Source organism: Apus apus, chromosome 28 (assembly GCF_020740795.1).
Source record: "Apus apus isolate bApuApu2 chromosome 28, bApuApu2.pri.cur, whole genome shotgun sequence".
Taxonomy (NCBI): Eukaryota; Metazoa; Chordata; class Aves; order Apodiformes; family Apodidae; genus Apus; species Apus apus.
This window is the reverse complement of record NC_067309.1, coordinates 893,352-915,938: the sequence shown is the minus strand read 5'-3', so window position 1 is coordinate 915,938 and position 22,587 is coordinate 893,352. Positions and strand designations below refer to the sequence as shown.

Below are 22,587 nucleotides of genomic sequence, written 5' to 3'. Positions count from 1 at the left end.
AAGATGCCTCTTGTAGGGGAAAGGAGGAGGGGAGGGAAATGGTGGCTTTTAATTAGATATTAAGTGATGAGCACATTTGGTTTTCCTGGCTGCAACTCTTGGATGTTGGGAGCCAAACCAGCCTGGCTGGAACACTTTGGAGAGCTTGAAGTGATCCCAGGGTAATCCCCCTTGCTCTCCCCTCTCAATCCTTCCATGTATTTAACATCTAAATGTCTCTTGTGGGTCTCTCAATGGAAGTGGAAGAGAATTCTCCATCCCCAGGGCACATCCTCTGAGACTACATGTGAATTCTGGGACATAATTCATTTTATTTTGATTCTATTAATATCTAAATATATTATGTGTCTCTTTATAATATATTATCATCTATTTATAGCGCAGAAACAGGTCAAAAAAACAAAGAAAAAAGGCATCTGGGGCTGTTGAAAAATATATAGTTGGGACTTCTCAGTGTTCTGGTCATTCCAGCACCAGTTTCATCCAAAGCATTTTATTCTCCACTTGCAGGTGATCTTCCTCCTCTTCTTCTTCTTCTTTTTTTTTTTGGTAGGCTGCTTTTTATCTTGAACTTCTTTGCCTGTGAAATTGTGCAAGTCATTTATAAAATGTATTAGCTGCATTTGAGCACTTAATGATGTGAGGACTTCAATCATACAACCTTAAAATCGGATTCAAACAAGCAATTAAGGCAAACAACAATGTATTTAAATTTAATCTCCCCCAATCTCCCACAAATGACATCTAAAGGTGGTTGCTTCCTCCTTTCCCTGTTCCAGACTGCTGCTTATGGGTAATTCTGACAATTCTTCATGTTAATATTGAAATGTTAGAATCTGGGTGATTCAGACTGGGATGATTCATGGGGATCTAACCTGACCTCGTGCACAGTTTCCTAGAACGTCCTTCACTAACTGTTCAAACCAGAGCATGTATTAAATAATGATGATCCAAGCTTGATGGAAAATAGTTCCAGTGATGGAAAATTCACCACAGCCCTTGGTTAAGTTGTTCTAATAGTTAATTGCTCTCGCTGGGAAGGAAAAATGATGCCTTATTTCCAGTCTAAACCTGTTCAGCTGCAGCTTCCGGGCTGTGGGTCTCGTTCATTTTTGTTTGTTAAGACAGAAGATCCTTCCCAGAAAATTCCTGATGCCTGTAGGTGTTTGCTGAGCATCCCAGTCCCCCCTGAGCCTCCCAGTCCCCCCTGAGCCTCCCAGTCCCCCCTGAGCATCCCAGTCCCCCCTGACCATCCAAGTCATCTCTGATCATTCAAGTCACCTCTGACCATCCAAGTCCGTCCTGACCATGCAAGTCCCTCCTGACCATCCAAGTCCCCCCTGACTATCCAAGTCATCTCTCACCATCCAAGTCCCCCCTGAGCACCCAAGTCCCCCCTGACCATCTAAATCACCTCTGGCCATTCAAGTCACCTCTGACCATCCAAATCACTCCACACTATCCAAGTCACCTCTGACTATCCAAGTCCCCCCTGACTATCCAGGTCACCCCTGTGTATCCAAGTCATCTCTCACCATCCAAGTCACCCAGACCATCCATGTCACCCCTGACCATTCAAATCACCTCTGACCATCCAAGTCAACTCTGACCATCCAAGTCACCTCTGATCATTCAAGTCCCTCCTGACCATCCAAGTCCCCCCTGACTATCCAAGTCATCTCTCACCATCCAAGTCCCCCCTGAGCACCCAAGTCCCCCCTGACCATCCAAATCACCTCTGACCATCCAAGTCACCTCTGACCATCCAAATCACTCCAGACCATCCAAGTCACCCCTTAACTTCCTCCAGACTAAACCCATGAAGCTCTGAGCCTCTCCCTGGAAGTCCTAGTGTCTTCCCTGCATTTTGGTGTCCTCTATTCTGTACATCAACACCTTGAAAGTTTTGAAGAGCTTTTACAACTCCTTCTCACACTGAGATGCAGCAGAACCTGCTGTGGGGGTGCAGGGTTAACCAAGAGCCACAAGGACCATCAGGGAAGGGAGAATTTAATGTCTGCTGAGCTGGAATAAAGTGGGATGTGATGGGATGGTTGGGATGAGCTGGACAAGGGAAGTGCAGGTGGAGGCTTTGAGGAAGAAAAAACCAGTATTAAAAATAAATCTGGGTTTGGAATTGGGGGCTTGGGGAGGGGGGGAGTGGAACTGGGGGTTAGGGGGAGGGGGCAGCAGCTGTCTGCAGGGCATTGGTTCCCCTTCTGGCACCAAACCCTGACCAGCTTGGATGATCCCATCAGGAATGGCTTTGTGGTGTGGACTTGGGTTAAAGTGAAGCCTTAGAAAGTCTCAGAGATGGCTGCTCCTGTCTCAGTTCCTTCCCTCATTCCCAAAGATTCCCTTCTCTTCCAGCACAGAGGACAGGAAGGGGCAGTTCAGTATCATCATGGACTGGTTTGAGTTGGAAGGGACCTTCAAGACCATCTAGATCCAAGCCCCTTGCATGGGCAGGGACACCTCCCACCAGCCCAGGCTGCTCCAACCCTCCCAGCCAAGAAGTTCCTCCTCATCTCCAACCTCCATCTCCCCACTGCCAGTTTCAAGCCCTTCCTCCTGCTCCCATCCCTCCTGCCCTTGGCCCAAGCCCCTCCCCAGCTTTCCTGGAGCCCCTTCAGGCACTGGAAGCTGCTCCAAGGTCTCCCTGGAGCCTTCTCCTCTCCAGGCTGGACACCCCAACTCTCCCAGCCTGGCTCCAGAGCAGAGCTGCTCCAGCCCTCCCATCATCTCCGGGGCCTCCTCTGGCCTCTCTCCAACAGCTCCATGTCCTTCCTGTGCTGGGGGCTCCAGAACTGGCCCCAGTTCTCCAGGTGGGGTCTCACCAGAGCCCACAGGTCATAAAAGAATCAGAAAAACGCCGAATCCTGCCCCTCCAACCCAACCCACTCCATGATTCTGTGATGATTCCATGATTTTGCTTTGGGGAAAAACAAAACCTTAGAATGGGAGGGTGTTGAGCCTGATTTGGTTCTCGGGATCTATAGTTTTGGGATAACACCTGGACCACCAGGTCCTTCCAACCACGGTGGCTCCAGCTTTTCCACCACTTTCTAAACCTTGGATCCTGTGCCCATTCCGTCCGTGTGTTTTTATCAGATTCCTGCGGTTTTGGCTGCTCCCCTGGTTTTCTCTGTGGGTTGCTTTGGCCCTGAGGAGATTGGGGTGGATTTTGGGGTGTCACTCTCAGCCAAGGCAGGAGGACAAATGTCCCAGGCCTTTTCCCTCTGGCTAAAATTCAGGATCTTCCTCGTGCAAACGCGGCGTCAGGACGTGCGGCGGCGCGGGAGGCCTCGGCGGAAGGAGAAGGGAGAGCAGAGCCAAAGGAATTTGAACAGGAGACTGGAGACAATCCCTGTGAAACCAGGAATGATTTCCCACCTTTATTTGAAAGGATAAAACAAAGGGATCCTGGTTTCATTTGGAACCAGGAGCTGCTTCTTTCCCTCCGTCGTGGGTCCCGGCGCCGTCTCTTTTTTTTTTACCTCGTGCCCGTTTTTCCTCCTTTTCCTTCCCCTTTTCTTGGCAGGCAAAGGCTGTAAAAGCAGATTTTTCAGGGAAGTGAGGAAGGGGGAAGAGGAGATGCCCAAAAATAGCCGAGTCCATCCTCCTGTGCCCCCCGTATCACCACAGCTCTTGGGTTTTGCACTGGGCCTGTAAACATGTTTTTTGGTTGCTAGGTCTTTAAGGGGGGGTTATTTTTGGATTCTCTACCCGATCTCTTTCCCAACAGTGGGTCTGCTGTGGCACAGCTGCCTTCTAAATGTGCCACAGACACTGCTTTTAAAAAAGATGCCTCTCAAGGTCATTTTATCTGGTTTCTTCTCCAAGAAGACAGGTGACACATTTTTCCCTGTCCCCCCCACCCCGATTCCACCCTGCCCCTCCGGCAGGGCCGCGTCCCAGTCTAAAGAGGAAAAGGGAGGTTAAGACAAGCCCCTGCCCCCCCCCCGATTTCTGCAGGAGACGAAGAGTGATGCCTCAAATGAGGATTTCACTGCTCAGTGAAGCTAATCTGGGGGTGGTGTGTGTGCTGCTGGTTGTGATTAAAATCTTCTAATCCCATTTAAAACACGCCGAGTGATGGAAGGCGGCCCCAGCGCTGGCTGTAAACTCCAGTGTTGCCATTAAAGTTGAAAGGTATTAACTAAGTCTGTATAATGAGACAGCTCTGACTCATTAACACAAGGTAATTAAAACTTTGGCCATCTTCAAGCATCTAGAGCCAAGGGCTGGGAGGAAGGAGGGAGTGGGGGTTGGATGCTCTGGTGCTGCTTCGCTACCAAGAGCCTGTGGTGGGAGAGGGAAGTGGCTCAGGGTCTGGTTTTGTGTCTCCCCTCCTAAAAATGGTGCTAAACCCTTCTCAGGGTGCCCTGGGGGTGATTTGGGGGGGCAAGTTTGTAGGCTGGTGGGTAGCCATGCCCCTCCATCAGTTGCGCCCCTTCTGCTCCTCTCAGAGAGGCTCCAGGAGCCCTGTTTGCTCGAGGCTTTATGAAGTGTCCTAATGGAGGAACATTTTTATTAATACAACTCTTCTGTCCACTCCTGTGGCCCAAATTAATGGAGGGGCCTTGATTTTCATAGAAGTGCAGAATCATGGAATGGTTTGGGTTGGAATGAACCTTCAAACTCATCCAGATCCCACCCCCTGCATGGGCAGGGACACCTCCCACCAGCCCAGGCTGCTCCAAGCCCCATCCAACCTGCCCTTCAACACCCCCAGGGATGGGGCAGCCACAGCTTCCCTGGCCCAGGCTCTCCCCACCCTCCCAGCTAAGAATTTCCTCCTCATCTCCAACCTCCATCTCCCCGCTTCCAGTTTCAAGCCCTTCCCCCTGGTCCCATCCCTCCTGCCCTTGTCCCAAGCCCCTCCCCAACTTTCCTGGAGCCCCTTCAGGCACTGGAAGCTGCTCCAAGGTAGTTATGGGGCTCGAGAGGGCTTTGGGGAGCGGTTATCGTAGGATCTCAGAGTGGTTTGGGTTGGAGGGACCTCAAATCTCACCCAGTCCCACCCCCTGCATGGGCAGGGACACCTCCCACCAGCCCAGGCTGCTCCAAGCCCCATCCAACCTGCGCTTGGACACTTTCCAGAGATGGAGCAGCCACAACTTCCCTGGACAACTTGTTCCAGTGTCTCCCCACCCTCACACTAAAAAATCCCCTCTTCAGGTCTAAATTGAATCCATCCTACTGGGAGCAGGACGTTCCCCAGCCCCTGCCTCCCTCCTCCACCCCATTGCCCTTTTTAGAAGTGACACAAATCAGCCCTCAGGCCCTGTCCCAGCTCTCCACTGCCACAGGCCATTTCCTCAAGCAATCGTTTGCTTTTTAAACTCCCCCCCCCTTTAATTGAACAATTTATTCCCCTTAAACCCCTGCCCACTGAGGTGATGCTGGTGCAGGGTCCGAGAAGCTCCGAGCCCAGAACTTTTCACGAGGCCAGAAAATGATTTTTCTTCCTCCTGGTTTATTGTATCCTCTTATCTTGTCATATAATAGAAATAATGTTTATGGCATTGAGGCCTCAGCATCACTTGGCATTTAACCAACCTCAAAAGCAGTTTATTGCTTTGTATACTCTGCCTCCATGACCATTATCCCTTAAATCTCTATTGCTTTGTAATATACGAGGCAACAAATGGCTTCTGGGATTGGTTAAATGTGGAACTGAAGCTGGGGTGTGTTTTGGAGCTTGTATAATCCAAACGAATATAGATTATTCCTTTTTATAGGAGTCCTGGAGGGGAAAAAAAATGGCCCTTCTGTCTTTCCAGGAAGCAATGAGCTCCCCCTGCCATGCTTCAAACTTCCAAGTGGCCCAGGATGTTCATGAGGCTTTGGCTGCTCTGGTGTTTCCCCAAGGGATTTCCAGCTTTTGGAAGCCTGAGCTACCATTTGTACTGGGGTATCTTCATCCCAGTTCCAGGCAGGGACCAGCTCCACCAGGATGAGAAATGAGCCTTGTCCCTGTTTCTGAAGGTCTGTCTGGCAGACCTTGTCACTCTCTACAACTGTCTTAGAATCATGGGATGGGTTGGAGGCAGCTTAAAGATCATCCAGTCCCAGCCCCTGCATGGGCAGGGACACCTCCCACCAGCCCAGGCTGCTCCAAGCCCCATACTAGATACCTGGAACATTTCCAGGGATGGAGCAGCACCTTCAAGATCATCTAGTGGAGCGTCTGGGTGGTCTTGAAGGTCCCTTCCAACCCAAACCATCCCATGAGCTAAAGACCATCTAGATCCAACCCCCTGCATGGGCAGGGACACCTCCCACCAGCCCAGGCTGCTCCAAGCCCCATCCAACCTGCCCTTCAACACCCCCAGGGATGGGGCAGCCACAGCTGCCCTGGCCCAGGCTCTCCCCACCCTCCCAGCCAACAAGTTCCTCCTCATCTCCAACCTCCATCTCCCCACTGCCAGTTCCAAGCCCTTCCCCCTGCTCCCATCCCTCCTGCCCTTGGCCCAAGCCCCTCCCCAGCTTTCCTGGAGCCCCTTCAGCCACTGGAAGCTGCTCCAAGGTCTCCCTGGAGCCTTCTCCTCTCCAGGCTGAGGACTTGTCAGCGTCAGGTTAATGGTTGGACTCAATGATCTTGAAGGTCTTTCTCAACCAAGGGAATTCTGTGATTTATCCCAGGGTGTCTCCATCCCAGTTTCAGGCAGGGACAAGGAATGAGCCTCATCCCTGTCTCTGTAGCTCTGTCAGGAGCTGAACATCCCTGGTGGAAGCAGCTTGTTGGGATTGAGGCAGAATGATCATGTGCAGCAGTAGGAAGGTGTGGGGAGCAGCCCAGAGGTGAGAACAGGCAAGTGCCTGTTTTGCTTTCCGACAAAGCATCTTCCTTCTGCTCTCAAATCAAAGCTTTGCTTTGTTCCCATCCTCCTCTCCTCCCAGTTCCGGCAGAAAGCCAAAGGCAGGATTATATTCCCTGTCTCTGCTGCCAGGAGTCACCTTTAGTCCCCTGGGAAAATCCAAAGGGATGGCTCAGCCTGCCAGGGCGTGTGGAGGACAGGAATATAATTTGGTTGGAATATGAGCACGTAGAGAAAGAAATAACTTGTGAGCTGATTGAGCAGCCTCCTCGGGGTCTCCCTCGGGAGACCTCGTTCCAGCAGCTCAGGGAGGGAAGCCAGACCAACTGGATAAGGGATTCAGGGAGTTCAAATCCAACCTTGGAGCAGGTTCAGCCCAATGGGTGACCTGGTGGTGGAGCAAGCAGGGATTGGAATGGTTACAGGGTTACAGCACCCTGTGCTGCAGCAGGAATTGTTACTGTCCTGGCACGGGAGCTGAGTGGGACTGGACTTGGCCACAGGTCGGGGTGTTTCTCCTGAAGGATTCGGGCTCCCAACACCCAGGAGCTGTTTTGTCTTTGGAAATCTGAGCCTGGTGAATCAGGAGGATGGAGCAGAGCGGGCAGCAGCAGCCAGGGAAATTACATGGGGCTGGGGAGGGTGGCAAGACTAGAGCAGGACTTGTCACTGCCCCGTGGACAGAAGGTCTCAGCTCCAGGTGACCTGATGTCCACCATGCCCTGGGGCTGGAAGCACTTCCCATCCTCCAAGCCCTCACCCCTGGGTGCTGCAGAATCTGGGTGCTGCACGGTTAGGGTGCTGCAGGGTCAGTGTGCTGCAGTGTGAGGGTGCTGCAGGGTCAAGGTGCTGCAGGGTCAGGGTGCTGCAGGGTCAGTGTGCTGCAGTGTGAGGGTGCTGCAGGGTCAAGGTGCTGCAGGGTCAAGGTGCTGCAGGGTCAGGGTGCTGCAGAGCCTGGGTGCTGCATGCCTAGGTGCTGCAGGGTTAGGGTGCTGCAGTGTGAGGGTGCTGCAGGGCCTGGGTGCTGCAGGGTCAGGGTGCTGCAGGATCTGGGTGCTGCAGGGTCAGGGTGCTGCAGGGTCAGGGTGCTGCAGGGCCTGGGTGCTGCAGGATCTGGGTGCTGCAGGGCCTGGGTGCTGCAGGGCCTGGGTGCTGCAGGGTCAGGGTGCTGCAGGGCCTGGGTGCTGCAGGGTCAGGGTGCTGCAGGGCAGGGTGCTGTAGGGCCTGGGTGCTGCAGGTTTAGGGTGCTGCAGGGTCAGGGTGCTGCAGGGCCTGGGTGCTGCAGGGTCAAGGTGCTGCAGGGCCTGGGTGCTGCAGGATCTGGGTGCTGCAGGGCCTGGGTGCTGCAGGGTCAAGGTGCTGCAGGGTCGGGTGCTGCAGGGTCAAGGTGCTGCAGGGTCAGGTGCTGCAGGATCTGGGTGCTGCAGGATCTGGGTGCTGCAGGGTCAGGGTGCTGCAGGATCTGGGTGCTGCAGGGCCTGGGTGCTGCAGGGTCAGGGTGCTGCAGGGTTAGGGTGCTGCAGGGCGAGGGTGCTGCAGGGTCAAGGTGCTGCAGGGCCTGGGTGCTGCAGGATCTGGGTGCTGCAGGGTCAGGGTACTGCAGTGTGTGGGTGCTGCAGGGTCAGGGTGCTGCAAGGTCAGGGTGCTGCAGGATCTGGGTGCTGCAGGATCTGGGTGCTGCAGGGCCTGGGTGCTGCAGGGTCAGGGTGCTGCAGGGCCTGGGTGCTGCAGGGTCAGGGTGCTGCAGGGTCAGGGTGCTGCAGGATCTGGGTGCTGCAGGATCTGGGTGCTGCAGGATCTGGGTGCTGCAGGGCCTGGGTGCTGCAGGGTCAGGGTGCTGCAGGGTTAGGGTGCTGCAGGGCCTGGGTGCTGCAGGGTCAGGGTGCTGCAGGATCTGGGTGCTGCAGGGCCTGGGTGCTGCAGGGTCAGGGTGCTGCAGGGCCTGGGTGCTGCAGGATCTGGGTGCTGCAGGGCCTGGGTGCTGCAGGGTCAAGGTGCTGCAGGGCCTGGGTGCTACAGGGTCAGGGTGCTGCAGGGTTAGGGTGCTGCAGGGCCTGGGTGCTGCAGGGCCTGGGTGCTGCAGGGTCAGGTGAGGCAGGGTGAGGGTGCTGCAGGGTCAGGGTGCTGCAGGGCCTGGGTGCTGCAGGTGACCCAGCTGCTCCCAAGACTTCCCCAGCTCACCCCAAAGAGTCCATCCTTTTTGGGGGCAAGAGTTGGGGTCGAGCTGCAGCTCATCCCACCCCCCCCCCTTCCTCCCCACCTCCCCCAGCCCGAGATGAAAACCAAACCCCGCGGATGTTAACGAGGGAACGGGGATAAAAATCCTTCTCGGAGCTTTTTGTTATGCTTGGGCACAGCCACCCCGTGGCTGCAGTTAACATGCAAAGACACGTTCTGTGCTGTGTCCCTACTGCACCCAAGTGATTTGAAGAGCTGAGCCATAAACCAGAGTTTCTTTTCTTCCTCTTCAAAACGGGAGGGAAATGTCTGAACCTCCGCGGTGTGGAACTCCTGCCCGCCTGCTTCGCTCCACATCTGCAGCTTTTGATCCCAAGCTACCACACCTGAAACCCAACTCTACAGAGAAGCATCTTTGCTTAAAGGTCTCCCGTTCAGGGTTTTGGGGGTTTTTTTTGCCCAGGATTTGTAGCTTTCCAGAGTTCATTCTTTCTCAGCTGCAGCACCCGAACGCCGAGCCCGACGTTGGCAGATGCCGCGCGAACGTCAAAGTGGTGCTTGGTTCTAGTGACTCTTGAGGTTGTTAGAATCAAAAAGAAAGGCATGAACATGAATGATAACTCCTATATTCTTCTCCGAGCAAAGTGCCATGTCCCACCTCTTGCTGAAGGTATTTTTCGAAGGTGGGGAAGGCTAATTTTGAATAATAATCAGCCGGAGAAGGCATCTGAAACCAGTAAACGTTTATTTTTTACACTCCTATAACTTAAAAACGGCCAAACCAATTTAAACCAAATTGGATCATAAAAAATATTGCTCCTAGGCTGAGCCCCTGTATGCCAAGTTCCAGCCTAGAATGAATTTTTATGACCAAATTATAAACCCCCTAGAAATGAAGGTTTAAAATGGAAATGTTGACAGACCTTTAACTACAAAAGCACTATAATAGAACTCCTTTTTGTCTTCTTTTCTTCTTTTTTTTTTAAATAAAATGGCTGTTTTAAAATATAATTAAAGACTTAAATATTATTTAATAGCAGCGTTTCCTGTAAGTTAAAAATCTTTATCATTCCTATGGCTGGGGTTTGTTGCCAGGTCTGGGAATGCCAAGCTCTGCTTTGCATTTGGAGCATGTGTGCGGTGCCGAACGGACACGGACACTTGTCTGTCAAATGGAAATGGGTCTGGAAAGCTTTGCAAATTCTCCTTTTCGAAATAAAAGCCTTGGAAAATGCCAAAAGGACTCCCTGGATCTGTCCACAAATCCTGCAGATCCAGGAAAAAACTGCCCCCTCAGCCCCTGCCAAGGGCTCGACCAACGTGGAACACCAGGAGTTCATTCTTTGTAGGCAAACGTGTTTGCATCCCCTCTGGTTGATCAGCTATTAATCAGGACTTAGGCTTTTGCTGCTCTGGTGTTCTCAGCACATGCTGATCTCCTTCCAGGGCACTTGGGGAAGCTGGGATGGAGCAGCCCCTGTGGTTGGGATGACCCTGGAAGTCTGGTTGGGATGATCCTGGAGGCCCCTCAGGCCTTTTTGTTGTTTTTTTTTTTTTCCTGGCAGGAAAAAGCAAAAGGCTTTTCTTTTGCAAGAGCTTTTGCTCTGGCTTCTCCTCCCATTCCCAGGGGGGGGACTTGGGGCTCTGATCCTCCCCAGTGCCCTTTCCACCCTGGCCTCCTGCCACCCTGCTGGGCAACTGTCCCCCCCACCCAGTGCCAGGCTTGGCTTTCAGCCCCTCTGGGTCTTGATCATCTCTCCAGTTTGTTGCCTTTTTCCCTCTTCCCTGTTCCCCCAACACAATGAAATGTTTAAAAACAGTCCCAGGCTGGGTGCTGCAGGGGCAGGGTGCTGCAGGATCAGGGTGCTGCAGGACCTGGGTGCTGCAAGGTCAGGGTGCTGCAGGGCCTGGGTGCTGCAGGGCCTGGGTGCTGCAGGACCTGGGTGCTGCAAGGTCAGGGTGCTGCAGGGGCAGGGTGCTGCAGGGCCTGGGTGCTGCAGGGTCAAGGTGCTGCAGGGTCAGGGTGCTGCAGGGCCTGGGTGCTGCAGGGTCAGGATGCAGGGGCTGCTGCAACTCCTGGTGTCTTTCCTGGAACAGGGATAGGTTGGAAGTGGAACTGGCCCAGGGAGGGTCCCAGCTCCTGCACAGTGACCTCTTCACTCTCCTGCTGCCTTCCTTGTGCTCTCTGCTGTCCTGCTGCAGGTGAAGAGCTTCCTGGCCCTAACCCTGCTGCTGAAAACCTTCTCAGGACAGCTGGGTTACCAGGGATCATGGAATCCTAGACTGGTTTGGGTTGGAGGGACCCTAAAGATCATCCAGTCCCAACCCCTGCACGGGCAGGGACACCTCCCACCAGCCCAGGCTGCTCCAAGCCCCATCCAACCTGCCCTTCAACACCCCCAGGGATGGGGCAGCCACAGCTTCCCTGGCCCAGGCTCTCCCCACTCTCAGAGGTTCATCTGGTACATTCCCCATTTCCGGGGGACATTGATTTCCACCTAATGTCATCTTCCAATGAAGGCTTTTTTGAACAAACAACCCTATATAAAGCATTTCACCCCAACAGATCAAGGTGAAGATCTCATGAGTCTGTGCCTCCTGCTCCCAGCATTTGGGGAGGGACTTGGGCCAAGGGCAGGAGGGATGGACCAAGGGAGAAGGGCTTGAAACTGGCAGTGGGGAGATGGAGGTTGGAGATGAGGAGGAACTTGTTGGCTGGGAGGGTGGGGAGAGCCTGGGCCAGGGCAGCTGTGGCTGCCCCATCCCTGGGGGTGTTGAAGGGCAGGTTGGATGGGGCTTGGAGCAGCCTGGGCTGGTGGGAGGTGTCCCTGCCCATGCAGGGGGTGGGATCTAGATGATCTTTAGCTCATAGGATGGTTTGGGTTGGAAGGGACCTTCAAGCCCACCCAGATGATCCCTCTAGCTGATCTTGAAGGTGCTGCCCCATCCCTGGGAGTGTTCCAGGTATCTACTATGGGGCTTGGAGCAGCCTGGGCTGGTGGGAGGTGTCCCTGCCCATGTGGGGGGTTGGATCTAGATGATCCTCATGGTCCCTCCAGCCCAACCCATCCCATGATTCCACAATTCTGCCACACTCCAGGAGCCCTTGTCTCTACAGACACCATCTCTTGCCCTCCCTCCCCTTCCTCCTGCAGCCCCAGGAGCTTCTCTCCCTTCTGCAGCCACACGTGAAGGGTTGAGGGCTTCTCCCTCCTCCACAGGGACAGCCACCAGCTGGGACATCCCCCTGAAGGCCGTTTGGGGAGGGGGCTGCTTGGAGGGGCAGGCACTGCAGCAAAACTGACCCCAAATCCTGCTTCTGATCTGTGGCTTTGGCTGTCGCAGTGTGTGCAGGGCTGGAATTGGGCTGGCAAAAAGGTCTCTGGGAGCCGCAGTGGACACGCTTGACAAGGCTCTGCTGCATATTTCACTGGAAACCTCCCAGATTTGGCTGATGAAATGGATCTGGGATGGGTTTTTTTTCCTCTGTGTGTGTGTGTCAAGTAATCGCTCGCTAGCACAAAATTGCTTTATCGTGTATGTCAGGGAGACAAATCACTCCCAACTGGTGTTGGTTCCTTCCTAGTTTGGGTTTTCTCGGCGAGGTTGGGCTGTGACTTTGGCTCTGGAGATGTGCTGAGGTTTGGGAATAGCTTTTCCATCCTTGTCCTCCTGAATTCCTAGTCCAGAATTAACCCCCCACACACACCCTGGGAATTTTTTAGCCCTGTCAGTCGCTGTGGTGATTCAAAGGAAGGAACAGCACCTTGGGTTGGAAGAAATAGCTGCATGGTTTTCCCCTCTGGGGGTCTCAGAGATGCTGGGAGAAGCTGTAGAATAATAATGCCTTAAAATATGCAGGAGGCAATTTTAATGCAGGATCTGTCAAGGAAAATGCTGCCCGAGGCTGAGCTGTGCTGCAGAGCTCCTCACCAAGCACCTTCTGCCCCAGCTCCATTTGCATCCCAGAGCATTTTGGGGGTTCCAAATGGAGTCGATGAGGCAGCAGACACCCAGTAAACCCATTTCAGGTGGCAATGGAATAGCCAGGAATGGCTGTAACTGCCTATTTTAGAGCACCTCTTGTCCCAAAGGATTTCTCATCAACCAGGTGGGGAGGGTTCCAGGGTCTTCCCTGCCAGGAAAAGGGGGCTGAGGGCTGAGGGTGGCAGCAGAGTTTTCTTCAGTGCTGTTTAAAAAGTTGTTTTCACCTTCTCCATTTTTGAGGAAGGGCTCTGAGGAGCCTTATTTCCAGGGAAAGCTGGACTGCTAAGCCATCTGCTTTTCCATGGGTGACTTGCAGACTCAGCAACTATAAATACACATATATGTGTGTGTGTGTGTGTATATATAGTGGGAGAGAGACAGAACTCAGGCAGGGCAGGATGTGTTCCTGAAGAAATTGTCTTTTGCTTGTGTAGGGGAAACCAGGGGGAAGGGGTTGAAACTGGAATTGGGGAGATTGAGGTTGGAGATGAGGAGGAACTTCTTGGGAAAAGCATCCAGCCTTGGTGTGCAAGGAGAGGAGCTCCTTGGAGCAGCTCTGCTCTGGAGCCAGGCTGGGAGAGTTGGGGTGTCCAGCCTGGAGAGGAGAAGGCTCCAGGGAGACCTTAGAGCACCTTCCAGTGCCTGAAGGGGCTCCAGGAAAGCTGGGGAGGGGCTTGGGCCAAGGGCAGGAGGGATGGGAGCAGGGGGAAGGGCTTGAAACTGGCAGTGGGGAGATGGAGGTTGGAGATGAGGAGGAACTTGTTGGCTGGGAGGGTGGGGAGAGCCTGGGCCAGGGCAGCTGTGGCTGCCCCATCCCTGGGGGTGTTGAAGGGCAGGTTGGATGGGGCTTGGAGCAGCCTGGGCTGGTGGGAGGTGTCCCTGCCCATGCAGGGGTTGGATCTAGGTGATCTTTAAGGTCCCTCCAACCCAACCCATCCCATGGTTCCATGATTCTATTGTCACACCATTGTGATCGTGCAAGACCTACAACCATAGAATTTAGCTCATGGGATGGTTTGGGTTGGAAGGGACCTTCAAGCCCACCCAGATGATCCCACCAGATGATCTTTAAGGTGCTGCCCCATCCCTGGGAGTGTTCCAGGTATCTACTATGGGGCTTGGAGCAGCCTGGGCTGGTGGGAGGTGTCCCTGCCCATGCAGGGGGTTGGATCTAGATGATCCTTAAGGTCCCTTCCCACATGTATCTACATGTATGTATAAAAACATTCACATAGCCTGGCAAGCAGCCCCCTTTGTTTGGACTCTTTGATTCCACGAAGGCAGCAGGGAGGAAACTCATCAGCACTAATTATTCTGGCTGTCCATGTAGAACATCCCCCTTTGCAAAAGTGGCCTCTGGGCCCTGCAGGTTTTGCAGGATGTCCCTCCAGGTCCAAGGTCCCTTTTTTCCTCAGGGCTTTGCTCTTTCCTTCTCCCCTCACCAACACTTGGTTGTGCCCAGCCCATCCAACCCCATCAAACCAGATTTGACCTTTCTCAGGCACTTCCAGGCTTCTAATAATTTAAATTTCTGTGGCTTTGTTTTTTTGGGGGGGGTATTTTTCTTTTTTGTACTGAGTTACAACCTCGTTGCTCCTGGATTTGAAGATGGTTTCCATTTTCTGCAGCAGGCAGGACCGAGGAGGGGAGGGAGGGTTTCCCCTTTCTTGGGAACACGATCAGGGCTGCAGAAATACCCACCAAGGAGCAAGGGGAATGGTTCCTTCTCCTGGTGATTTAAGGGACTTTCACCACCACGGAGCCGCTGCTGGGAATGAACTCATCTCAGCCCAGACCTTACCTCAAGCTCTTGCTCTATATCAAAAATGCAAACTGCGTGTGCTTCGAGCACCCAGCCATAAATTGAGCCAGGCTCTTTTATGAACTTGAAATTAGCCTGATCTAAAAGCTTCCTCGTGGTCTGGAGCTTCGCTGGGAGGGGGTTTTAGAGGGGGGACAGAAACCTGCTCCTGCACCACCACCACCCTGCCAGTGTTACCCTGTGGCTTGGGAGTTTTTACCCTCTTTGTGATCTTATCTCAAAAACTGCAAAAACCTGTTTTTCATCCTTCCCGAAGCCCATGAGAAAAGAGGGTTTGGAGGGTTTGGGTTCAAGATCTTAAGGTGCCATCAGCCCTTCTGGCTCAGGGTTGAGTTTTTCCTGCCTCTTTTGGAGCTCTGGGGTTTCTTTCTTGGCCACTACAAGGTTTCCTTCTGTTCAAAAGAGGCTTTTGAAGACAAAGCTGTTTGGTTTTGGGGTGGTTTTTGGTGGTGTTGCTGCTACCTGTCTGCTAATCTCTGAGAAAATTAGGACTCCTTTGTGTTTTCCTGCATAAATAGGTAATTTACTCCCCAAGTGTGGGATGCAGCACGTGTGGCTTTGACAAAAAACCTCTATTCACGCCCTCACAAATGACTTTAATTTGCAAAAATACCTTTAATTTGCAAAAATACCTTTCATTTGCAAAAATACCTTTCATTTGCAAAAAACCCTTTCATTTCCAAAAAGACCTTTCGTTTCCAAAAAGACCTTTCATTTCCAAAAAGACCTTTCATTTCCAAAAGGGCACATGAGTTTAACTGGATTTTGGGGGCAACTTCTTGTCACTGAAAGGCAAAAAAGCAGTGGAGGAGACTCTGCCTGGGGCTTCCATCTCCTTCCCCAGCAAAAAGGAGGTTGCTTTGGGTTGCAGGGAGGAAAAGAGGGATGAAATTAGAGCCCGTGGTTGGATTTCTTAGTGACCAACAAGCCTGGGACCTGCTTTTATTTCGATATCTAAATGAAAGGGGAATTATTCTTTTCCACGAGCCCGTTTCCCCCGTCCCGTCCTTGAATCCCAGAAAACCACAGGCCCAGCTTTGCCAAGACCCTCGGAGGCAGCTGAAAATGGCCCTTACTATTTGAAAAGGCAGATTTGAAAGGAGATTTGGGGGGGGGGGAACCCAACAACACCCTCTTTTTTATTTCCTGCTGAGGATTTTGAGGCCAGAGCTGGTGGGCATTGTTGGAGGCCGCTCCGCCCCTCTGCGGCAGCCGGGCTGGATGCGGCTCTTCCCGATGGATGCAGCTCTTTCCAGTCCTTAAATCCTCAATGGGGAGAAATCTCCTTGCTGGAGAACAGGGTGGGGAAAAAAAAAACCCAACAAACAACACCTTTAAGCCATAATAATTCAGTTCTCTTCTTTAGATTTGACACAAGAGCTGAGAACGAAAGCGGAGCCGTTTGTGGAAGTGATTTCTAGCCGTGCTTTTCTTTTTAAGCTTTAGGGGGTTTTTTTGGCTAACAAAACCCCTCGGTGGTTGCTGCTTTGCATGAGAACCTTCCTGAAAGAGTCAGGTTTTGGGTGGAGGTGTAAAAAAAGCTCCCAATAAATCTATCCCTTTCCTTTTTTGACGCAGGAGGTTTGTCAAGGAGCGCTGGATTCGCTGCCTTCTCTTGCCACTGGGGGGGTTGGATGTTGGAGCCACACAAAGGACTGAGGGAGGGGGGAAAAAGGGGGGGAAAGGGGAAAAAAAGGGACCTTTGGGCTTTTTTAAAATCTATGCATAAAGAAAAGGGCACGTGGCTGAGCTGCAGAAATCCCCTTTGTGTGGAGAAAGCAAGAGGGGATTTTTTCTTTGCGCTGTTCACCCCTTGCCTGGGTTGGTGGTTCTGTCTGGAGGAACTGAGGCTAAAAGCAGGTGGAAAAGCAAAAGGGCCACGGTGGAACAAAACAGGAGAGACTTGGGGACATCCCCTCCAGCCTTATATATATATATATAAAATTAAGATCCCCTGCAAATCCTGGCGTGGTGTTTGTTTAACACCTGCTTAACAATGCAGGCTGGGAAGCTGCACCCCCACTTTTCCCCCAACGCTCCCACCAGCTGCTTTGGCTCAAATAATTTTTTTATGTGCTGGATTAAAACAATAAAAGCATTAAAGTCCTCAAATTCCCCCCTGAGAGTAAACATCTAGACAATAAAGAATTGTGTGTGTGTGTGTAGAGGGGATGGGGTGGGAGAGTTTTTGCAGCAGTGCAAAACAAGCTATAAATTAATCTCCGCAGTAAAGGCTGCAAAATTAAACCATTTCATAAAATGAAGCTCTTGCAAATGTGGAATCAAGTCTGTCTTTGGGGCAGTTAAGAGGTTTTTTTTTGGCTTCTTCAATTCTGCAGGTTGTTTATGAAGGGGAAATGTGTGTGTGGCTGTGGCAGTCGGTGCTTTGAGGTTTATTTTGGGGGAGGTTTTCCTGGTCGAGAATTGTCAGGAATTTCAAGCATCACCTGCTGCTTCTGTCGGCTTAAAAACTGGCAGGGTGGGTGTCAGAGCAGTTCAGGCTCAAAAAAAGCTCATTTATAAGAAGAAATGGTCAAGGGACTGGGGTTTAAGCAGACTTAAAAGTAAGGATCAGATCATTCTGCTGATACTTGGCTCTTGCTGCCTCTTCTCTGTGCCTTTTTGGTTCAAAACTCCTCATTTCCCCAGTGCTTCTGCTGATATTTTGTCCTTGCTGCCTCCTTTCTCTGCTTATTTGGTACAAGATTCCTGCCTTTCCCACTGTCCCTGCTGATTTTTACCTCCTGTGCATCATCATGTCTCTTTTCTGTGCCTTTTTGGTGCAACACTCCTGCTTCCCCCAATGCCCCTGCAGAAATTTAGCCCTTGGTGCCTCTTTCCTGTGCCTTTTTGGTGCAGAACTCCTGCCTCCTCCACTCTCCCTACTGATGTTCTGCTCTTGCTGCTTCTTTTCTGTGCCTTTTTGGTGCAGGATTCCTGCCTTTCCCACTGTTCCTGCTGATTTTTACCTCCTGTGCATCTTCCTGCCCCTTTTCTCTGCCTTTTTGGTCCCAAATTCCTGCCTTTCCCACTGTCCCTGCTGATATTTTGCTCTTTCTGCCTATTTTCTCTGCCCTTTTGCTGCCAAACTCCTGATTTCCCCACTATCCCTGCTGATTTTTTGCTCTTGCTGCCTATTTTCTCTGCCTTTTTGGTGCAGGATTCCTGCCTTTCCCACTGTTCTTGCTGATTTTTACCTCCTGTGCATCTTCCTGCCTCTTTTCTCTGCCTTTTTGGTGCAAACCTCCTGACTTCCCCTCTGCCCCTGCTGGTATTTTGCTCTTGCTGCCTCTTTTCTGTGCCTTTTTGGTCCTAAATTCCTGCTTTTCCCACTGTCCCTGCTGATTTTTACCTCCTGTGCATCTTCCTGCCTCTTTTCTGTGCTTTTTTTGGTCCTAAATTCCTGCCTTTCCCACTGCCCCTGCTGATATTTTGCTCTTTCTGCCTCTTTTCTCTGCCTTTTTGCTGCCAAACTCCTGATTTCCCCACTGCCCCTGCTGATTTTTTGCTCTTGCTGCCTCTTTTCTGTGCCTTTTTGGTGCAGGATTCCTGCCTTTCCCACTGTTCCTGCTGATTTTTACCTCCTGTGCATCTTCCTGCCTCTTTTCTCTGCCTTTTTGGTGCAAACCTCCTGATTTCCCCTCTGCCCCTGCAGAAATTTTGCTCTTGCTGCCTCTTTTCTGTGCCTTTTTGGTCCTAAATTCCTGCTTTTCCCACTGTCCCTGCTGATTTTTACCTCCTGTGCATCTTCCTGCCTCTTTTCTGTGCCTTTTTGGTCCCAAATTCCTGCCTTTCCCACTGTCCCTGCTGATATTTTGCTCTTTCTGCCTATTTTCTCTGCCCTTTTGCTGCCAAACTCCTGATTTCCCCACTGCCCCTGCTGATTTTTTGCTCTTGCTGCCTATTTTCTCTGCCTTTTTGGTGCAGGATTCCTGCCTTTCCCACTGTTCTTGCTGATTTTTACCTCCTGTGTATCTTCCTGCCTCTTTTCTCTGCCTTTTTGGTGCAAAACTCCTGATTTCCCCTCTGCCCCTGCAGAAATTTTGCTCTTGCTGCCTCTTTTCTGTGCCTTTTTGGTCCTAAATTCCTGCTTTTCCCACTGTCCCTGCTGATTTTTACCTCCTGTGCGTCTTCCTGCCTCTTTTCTCTGCCTTTTTGGTCCTAAATTCTTGCCTTTCCCACTGCCCCTGCAGAAATTTTGCTCTTGCAGCCTCTTTTCTGTGCCTTTTTGGTCCCAAATTCCTGCCTTTCCCACTGTCCCTGCTGATTTTTACCTCCTGTGCATCTTCCTGCCTCTTTTCTGTGCTTTTTTTGGTCCTAAATTCCTGCCTTTCCCACTGCCCCTGCTGATATTTTGCTCTTTCTGCCTCTTTTCTCTGCCTTTTTGCTGCCAAACTCCTGATTTCCCCACTGCCCCTGCTGATTTTTTGCTCTTCCTGCCTCTTTTCTCTGCCTTTTTGGTCCCAAATTCCTGCCTTTCCCACTGTCCCTGCTGACTTTTACCTCCTGTGCATCTTCCTGTCTCTTTCCAGTGCCTTTTTGGTGCAGAACTCCTGCCTTTCCCACCACCCCTACAGAAATTCTGCTCTTTCTGCCTCTTTTCTCTGCCTTTTTGGTGCAAACCTCCTGATTTCCCCTCTGCCCCTGCAGAAATTTTGCTCTTGCTGCCTCTTTTCTTTGCCTTTTTGGTCCTAAATTCCTGCCTTTCCCACTGCCCCTGCTGATTTTTTGCTCTTGCTGCCTTTTTTCTGTGCTTTTTTGGTGCAAGATTCCTGCCTTTCCCACTGTTGCTGCTGCTTTTTACCTCCTGTGCATCTTCCTGCCTCTTTTCTCTGCCTTTTTGGCGCAAACCTCCTGATTTCCCCACTGCCCCTGCTGGTATTTTGCTCTTGCTGCCTCTTTTCTGTGCCTTTTTGGTGCAGAACTCCTGCCTCCTCCGCTGTCCATACTGATGTTCTGCTCTTGCTGCCTCTTTCTGTGCCTTTTTGGTCCTAATCTCCTGCCTTTCCCACTGCCCCTGCTGATATTTTGCTCTTCCTGCCTCTTTTCTGTGCCGTTTTGGTGCTAAATTCCTGCCTTTCCCATTACCCCTGCTGATATTTTGCTTTCTCTGCCTCTTTCCTCTGCCTTTTTGCTGCCCAACTCCCACCTCTGCTCCCCAAGTTCACCATGATGTACCACCTAGACGGGAGCAGAGAACACAGGTGCTGGTGCCAGCTTCATCCCAACCTCTCCACTTTTAAAACCCCCTTTCTGTTGCTTTTTTTTTCACCCAACCTTTTGTTTCTCTTCTGCTGCAGACGTTGGGGTTTGTTGGTTGGGGCTGGCTTGGTTTTTTTTGAAGGTATTAAAACCAATTCCCGATTGCTGCGTCGGCTCGTCTGGCTGGTTTTTTTTTTTAAGAGGCTCGTGTGCTGGTTGCTATAAACCCCCAACATTTGTAAGCTTTAGAAGAAAATTTAAATGCGTTTCTGCTCTGCCTGCATGTGAAATTTTATGATCTGCAGCCCATAACGGAGGCGGGAAGGGAAAGAAAAAAAAATAAAACTGGTTAAGACCCTGAGGATGCAAGTGAAGTGATTTTGGTGACCTCAGCTGTATATATTTCTACATCGCTGAATCATCACCCAGTTGGCACCTTGGGGGGGGTGTTAATTTCTGTCTTGGGGGGGGGAGAAGGTTGTAGATCACCCAAGGTGGGGGAAAAGCTTCTGGGAAAGCTGCTTGTGCCTGGTTTTAGCTCTTCTTTTTTTTTCCCCCCCCCCCCCCTTGCACTTTATCCACTTAATTTTTATGAAGGGCTGCAGGTGGAAAGTGATGTTAAAAGGGTTTAGCATTAGGCAGGAGAGGCTGAGGAGGCAATTAGAAGGGAGGGAGAGCCCTGGGCTGGTGCAAATTGCAAGAGGGGAGGTTGTTTCTGAGGGAGAGAGGCTTTTGCTGGGGATTTTGTCGGGTCACTAAGTACAAAGACAAGCTCGGGAGAGCGTTAATGTGCTCCTGGAACGTCATCCTGGTGTGTGCAGGGAGAGCTGCAACCTCCCTGGGAGCTTCCCCTCCTTGCCAGGGCTTTGAAAACCAACGTGAGAAGAGCAAGGAGACTCTTCCCCATCAACCTGACCCAACTTGCTGGGGAAAACTTGGCACCTTTTGAAAGGACGTTGCAGTTGCACAACGATTGCAGATGATTTTTTTTTTTTAATATATATATATTTATTTTTTTTGAGCGGGGGGGGAGGTTGGAAATTCAATCAATCCAAACCCTCGGTGCAGGGAAGATCTCCCAGCGTCGGGCAGAGAGCTTGGAGTTAGACCCCTCTGCAATAGTCTGCTCTGAGAAATCATAAATCTCCAGAGAGAAGAGGGTCACTGAGAACCTCATCAGGGTGGGAGCAGCAGCGCCGCGTTAATATCCCCATAAATCTCCCTGTTCCCATAAAACAGGTGGCTCTTCCGAGAGGCAAAAATAGTCCCAACGCCCGGAATATTTTATATTTTTTTTCTCCCCCTGCTGCTGCCTATCTCCTTTTAAAAGCTTAATTACCACCGTGCACTGACATCTGACAACTTATCATGGTGCTTTATAAAATCCAGGACTTGGGTTTACGGCCGTGGCTGGGAAGCAGGGGTAGGGGAAAAAAAAGAGCCAAGGGGGCTGTGCAGGGTGGTCAAAATCTCCCGGAAAAAGGTGTGGAGGGACACAAAGAAAGGATGTGTTTCCATATGTGGTGGTGGTGGGATTGTTGCTGGAAAGCTGAGTGTGCTTTAAGGGCTCCTTGGGATAAAGAGGATGAAGGGAATTACAGAACGGGTCGGTGTCGGGGGGGAAACAAGATCAGGATAAAATCTGGGGATAAGATCTGGGAGCTCTTTAAGTATGGATGGGGTGGAAGGGATGTGAGGGCAGGACTGGCTCTGTCTGATCCGGGTCCCCATAGGGCTTTGGTGAATTCCTTCAGCTCCCATTTCACATCTTGCAGTGGGACATTTGTGGAAATTGGTCCTGGCTGAAGCCACCTCCCGGTAGGGGCAAAGAAGGCCAGACCCCTCTTGTTTCCATGGCTCTCTTCCAAATGGAGTCACTTCTCAGGCTGGCCAGGGAGCCAAAAAGAATTAATCTGTTTGCCTCCTGCATTTTGTCCCTCTCCACATGATGACACCCCCCTGTCACCCTCAGTAATTACCCCTTTAGCCTGCAGGGTGTATTGAAGCCGTGTCCTCACCTCTCCCTGCGTGACTTTACGCTTCCTCAAATCTCCTTCCCTCTGAGCAAATCCACCATTAAAGGGGAAAAAACCCCTCTCCCTCAAAGCCACTTGAATTCTGCCTTTGAACATGGTGCCTTCTCCACCCAGGAGAACTCCTAGCTCAGCTCCACAAAAGAAACCCCCTGTATTCAGTCGGTAAAGCCCGTGAGGAGTGGATGGGCACACACCCAACCTTGCACATGAATCGAAGGAAATCAACCTTCCAGTGCATTAAAACCCTGAATGGGGACCATGGCATCCTTTCTCTAACTCTACTTGGTGTTCAGAGGTCAAGGCTGAGTCACCTCAACACTTCTCACTGGCACAATGAGCCCTTTTTGTTCCATTGAAGCCAACTCTTTTCTTTTTTTTTAGGATCAATTTTCACGTAGCCCCGAAACAATAGCTCGAGGGAGAGGACAACCACCCGACCTTGGATGAGACCAAATTTAACCACTTCTCCCTCAGTCCTTGAGGATTTGCTTTGGAAATTACCATAGGGGGATTGGATTGGAGTTGAGGGGTTGGTTGG

General features: G+C 51.4%; 1 protein-coding gene across 4 annotated transcripts in view; it reads left to right on the top strand.

The window, feature by feature from the left end:
- LOC127395025 (cyclic AMP-dependent transcription factor ATF-7) overlaps positions 1 to 22,587 on the top strand; it is a 76,216-nt gene that overhangs the window by 20,505 nt on the left and 33,124 nt on the right. The gene's annotated exons all lie outside the window — the stretch shown is intronic.